This window comes from Chiloscyllium plagiosum, unplaced genomic scaffold (genome assembly GCF_004010195.1).
Source record: "Chiloscyllium plagiosum isolate BGI_BamShark_2017 unplaced genomic scaffold, ASM401019v2 scaf_10526, whole genome shotgun sequence".
In the NCBI taxonomy this organism is placed as follows: Eukaryota; Metazoa; Chordata; class Chondrichthyes; order Orectolobiformes; family Hemiscylliidae; genus Chiloscyllium; species Chiloscyllium plagiosum.
In genome coordinates, this window is record NW_025213214.1 from 15,733 (window position 1) to 20,769 (window position 5,037).

General features: G+C 51.7%; 2 non-coding genes across 2 annotated transcripts; both read right to left on the reverse strand.

The window, feature by feature from the left end:
- Nucleotides 1-73, reverse strand: trnak-cuu. Its single transcript has one exon. It is a non-coding gene; the product is annotated as a tRNA-Lys (tRNA).
- A 3,201-nt stretch (nucleotides 74-3,274) lies between these two features.
- On the reverse strand, nucleotides 3,275-3,347 carry trnak-cuu. Its single transcript has one exon. It is a non-coding gene; the product is annotated as a tRNA-Lys (tRNA).
- Between the last annotated feature and the right edge of the window lie 1,690 nt (nucleotides 3,348-5,037).

Below are 5,037 nucleotides of genomic sequence, written 5' to 3' on the forward strand. Positions count from 1 at the left end.
CGCCCAGCGTGGGGCTCGAACCCACGACCCTGAAATTAAGAGTCTCATGCTCTACCGACTGAGCTAGCCGGGCGTCGAGCGCGTGGCATCGGCTACTCCTGTGGGGGGAATTGGCAATTAGCTTTTTCCCAAACACTGCAAAAACACAGATCCACAGAGAGAAAGAGATGCAGAGAGAGAGAGAGTGACTCTGAGAGTCTGAGTCTACATAGCTCTGTGTCGCCAGCAAGCCACGCAGGTCAAGGGGCAATTAGGGACGGGTAACACCCTCTGGCCTCCCCAGACGACGTCCCCATCCCATGAACCATCACCAACCTCATCCATTCCCTTGTAAGGTAAGGAGGGAGCATCCACAAGTGCTCTCCAGCATTCCACTCTCTGTGAACTTGCAGTTATCTGACTCTCTGCTGCCCCAGTCTGGGTCCTAGTTACAAATCCCAGGCCTCATAGTAGCCTTACTCTGAATAAAAACGATTGACCAGATCTCAGTCTGGTACAGCCTGTCAACCTGCCCAAACACAACCCTATCTTGTGAAGGCATAGCTCCAATCAAACACACTGCACTGACAATCCACAAATACCTGCAGCAGCTCAACCTGCTGTTTCTCGTTGCAAAGGTGTGAGGTTAGAGTCTGTCTGTATCAAAAGCCATTGCTTCCAAAAACACATAACTCAGATGCCTTCCTCCACTTCCTGGACCTTTCCATCTCCATATCCTGTGACTGACTCAAAGCGGGCATCCTCTTCAAGCCCACCAACTCCCACCCCGCCTCCTGTAAAACTGCAACCCATCAGTCCCAATTTCTCTGCCTCCACCGCTTCTGCTCCCAGAAGAATCAATTCCACTCCAGAACATTCCAGATGACCTCCTACTTCAAGGACCATAATTTTCCCTCCCAGAATGTCAACAATGCCCTCCGGCACAACTCCTTCACTTCCCGCACCTGTGCCCTTGAACTCCACCTCTCCAACCGCAACAAGGATAGAAACCTCCCTGTGCTCACCTTCCACCTCACCAATCTCTGGATACAATGAATCATCCTCCACCATTTCTGCCACCTACAGTCAGACTCCACCACCAGAGATATAGTTCCCTCTTCACCCTTTCCAGCATTCTGCACCAGGAATTCCTTTCCTCGTTCGGTCTATGCACCCTACCAACCCACCCATCACTCCTGGCACCTTCCCTTGTCACTTCAAAAGGTGTAAAATCTGCACCTTCGCCTCCCCACTTGTCTCCATCCAAGGGCCGTAAGGATCCTTCCACATCTGTAAGAGATTTCCCAGCAGAACCAAACACCTCACCTGCTGTGTCCATTGCTCTCGATGTGGTCTCCTCTACATTGGGGAGACAGATTGACACCTTGTGGAATGTCCCAGAGAACATCTGCGGGACACACACACTAAACAACTGTGCCTACCTGTGGCCAACCACTTCAACTACCCTCCCACTCCACCAAGGACATGCAAGTCCTGGGCCTTCTCCACTTCCACATCCCAGCCACCCAAGGACTGCAGGAAGAATGCAGCATCTTCTGCCTTGGGACACTCTGACCACACAAAATCAATGTCAATTTCAACAGTTTCCCAACCACCCCGCCCCCACACCTTATCCTAGATCCAACCCTCCAATTCGGCACCGTCCTCTTGAACTGCCCTATCTTTCCATCTTCCTTCCCACCTATCTGCTTCACATACTGCTCCGACTACCACCATCACTTTCCACTTCATCTACTTATCGCATTCTCAGCTACCTTATCCCTCAAAGCCCCACTCCCCCTACCATTTATCTCTCAGCTCCTGTGGGCACTACATTCCTGATGAAGATCTAATGCTTGAAATGTTGACTCACCTTCTCCTCGGATGCCACCTGACCTATTGCGCTTTTCAGGAACACCTTCCACCCTGACCTCACGTTCACCTGGACCATCTCAGACACCTTCCTCCACTTCCACATGCTTTAACCCTTTCCCATGCTTTCATGCTCTTTATTTTCCATAACAGCAGGGCCCCTGGAGACTTGAACAAAGTGGCTTTCCCATCCTGTTATCCAACCCGACCCTCCTCCAAGTGAGGTGTTTGAACTCCTCAATGGGAAGGCAGCTTCTTCTGGTATTCATTCAGGACACCATTCTGCACACTTAGTCCATGGTGGCGGAGGTTGGTGGAGGGGTTCTCGCTGAGGGGATGGTTAAATGGGAATGGACAGCAACATGAGCCCGTGGGAGGTGTGCAAAGGCAGCGCTGAGTGAGTGAGAAACCCCCTTCGTGTCCGTGTGGTCTGTGTGTGTAACTGTGTGTTACTGTGTGTGTGTGTGTGAGAGAGATTGAGTGTGGTGCCCACTTCAATGTAATAGTGTTGGGGCCCCTTGTGGCCTGGCTGTGAAATGCACATTGCTCAAGTCTCACTGAGCCCTGTTGCAAGATTTGATTGGCGAGACGGGGTCCTTCAGTCCAGAGGTGGGAATAAAGCATCACTGTTTGAGTACATTTGTACCCAAGGGGGTCTGACAAAGCAACAGGCTGGAATGTGGGTGAGTGAGAGAGTGTGATAGACGTCCGGGTGTACAGGTGTGTGTGCAGACAATGACTGGACTGAGCCTTCGTGTGAACGTTGATCACGGAATGGGGTGGGGTTAGTATGTGTCAGGCTGGCCGAGCGGTCTCAGGTGCTGATTTAAGCTGCAGCTTGTCTTTGAACTGGCGGTTTGAGTCTCACTCCTGATTGTGTTGTTTTAATGTTTTGCAAACTCCTAACCAAACCTTGTGATAAAACTGACACCCACCCCCCACTCCCCAATCCCCAAGGCACCTGCTGCTGGGGAGTCAGACTCGCCTCCCCTGCCCCAGGCGGGTTTACAGAGCCGCAGGTTAATGTTTGTGTCTGTGAGTGTGTGCAGCCTCTGTGTGTACGGTCCATACCCTCCCCCCAGTGTCGATGGTAAAGCCAATGGAGCTCTCAGTGAAGCGAGCGGCTGCAGAGAGAGAGAGTGTGTGTCGCTGCACTCCATCAGACTGCAGGGAGAATTTAGGAGAAAGTGAGGACTGCAGATGCTGGAGGTCAGAGTGGAAGAGTGTGGTGCTGGAAAAGCACAGCCGGTCAGGCAGCGTCCGAGGAGCAGGAGAGTCGACGCTTCGGGCAGAAGCCCTTCATCAGGACCCCCGGGAGTATTGAACCTCCTGCTTGACTCGGACCAGTAATAGATCAAAGCGCGTCCAAATGGGAGAGCGCGGTTGCGCGAAACGAGAGGTGCGAGTTAACAGTAAAACACACCGCCCCGCGTGGGGCTCGAACCCACGACCCTGAAATTAAGAGTCTCATGCTCTACCGACTGAGCTAGCCGGGCGTCGAGCGCGTTGCCTCGGCTACTCCTGTGGGGGGAATTGGCAATTAGCTTTTTCCCAAACACTGCAAAAACACAGATCCACAGAGAGAAAGAGATGCAGAGAGAGTGACTCTTAGAGTCTGAGTCTACATAGCTCTGTGTCGCCAGCAAGCCACGCACTTCAAGGGGCAATTAGTGACGGCTAACACCCTCTGGCCTCGCCAGACGACGTCCCCATCCCATGAACCATCACCAACCTCATCCATTCCCTTGTAAGGTAAGGAGGGAGCATCCACAAGTGCTCTCCAGCATTCCACTCTCTGTGAACTTGCAGTTATCTGACTCTCTGCTGCCCCAGTCTGGGTCCTAGTTACAAATCCCAGGCCTCGTAGTAGCTTTACTCTGAATAAAAAAGAAGATTGACCAGATCTCAGTCTGGTACAGCCTGTCAACCTGCCCAAACACAATCCTATCTTGTGAAGGCATAGTTCCAATCAAACACACTGCACTGACAATCCACAAATACCTGCAGCAGCTCAACCTGCTGTTTCTCGTTGCAAAGGTGTGAGGTTAGAGTCTGTCTGTATCAAAAGCCATACAAAAGCCATTGCTTCCAAATACACCTAATTCACATGCCTTCCTCCACTTCCTGGACCTTTCCATCTCCATATCCTGTGACTGACTCAAAGCGGGCATCCACTTCAAGCCCACCAACTCCCACCCCGCCTCCTGTAAAACTGCAACCCAGCAGTCCCCATTTCTCTGCCTCCAGCGCATCTGCTCCAAGAAGAATCAATTCCACTCCAGAACATTCCAGATGACCTCCTACTTCAAGGACCATAATTTTCCCTCCCAGAATGTCAACAATGCACTCCAGTACAACTCCTCCACTTCCCGCACCTGTGCCCTTGAACTCCACCTCTCCAACCGCAACAAGGATAGAAATCCCCTTGTGCTCACCTACCACCTCACCAATCTCTGGATACAATGCATCATCCTCCACCATTTCTGCCACCTACAGTCAGACTCCACCACCAGAGATATAGTTCCCTCTTCACCCTTTTCAGCATTTTGCACCAAGCATTCCTTTCCTCGTTCGGTCTACGCACCCTACCAACCCACCCATCACTCCTGGCACCTTCCCTTGTCACCTCAAGATGTGTAAAATCTGCACCTACATTCCCCCACTTGTCTCCATCCAAGGGCCGTAAGGATCCTTCCACATCTGTAAGAGATTTTCCTGCAGAACCAAACACCTCACCTGCTGTGTCCATTGCTCTCGATGTGGTCTCCTCTACATTGGGGAGACAGATTGTCAACTTGTGGAATGTCCCATAGAACATCTGCGGGACACACACACTAAACAACTGTGCCTACCTGTGGCCAACCACTTCAACTACCCTCCCACTCCACCAAGGACATGCAAGTCCTGGGCCTTCTCCACTGCTAAATCCCAGCCACCCAAGGACTGCAGGAAGAATGCTTCATCTTCTGCATTGGGACACTCTGACCACACACAATCAACGTCAATTTCAACAGTTTCCCAATCACCCCGCACTGCCCACCTTATCCCAGATCCGACTCTCCAATTCAGCACCGTCCTCTTGAACTGCCCTATCTGTCCATCTTCCTTCCCACCTACCTGCTTCACATACTGCTCCGACCTCCCACCATCACTTTCCACTTCATCTACCTATCGCATTCTCAGCTA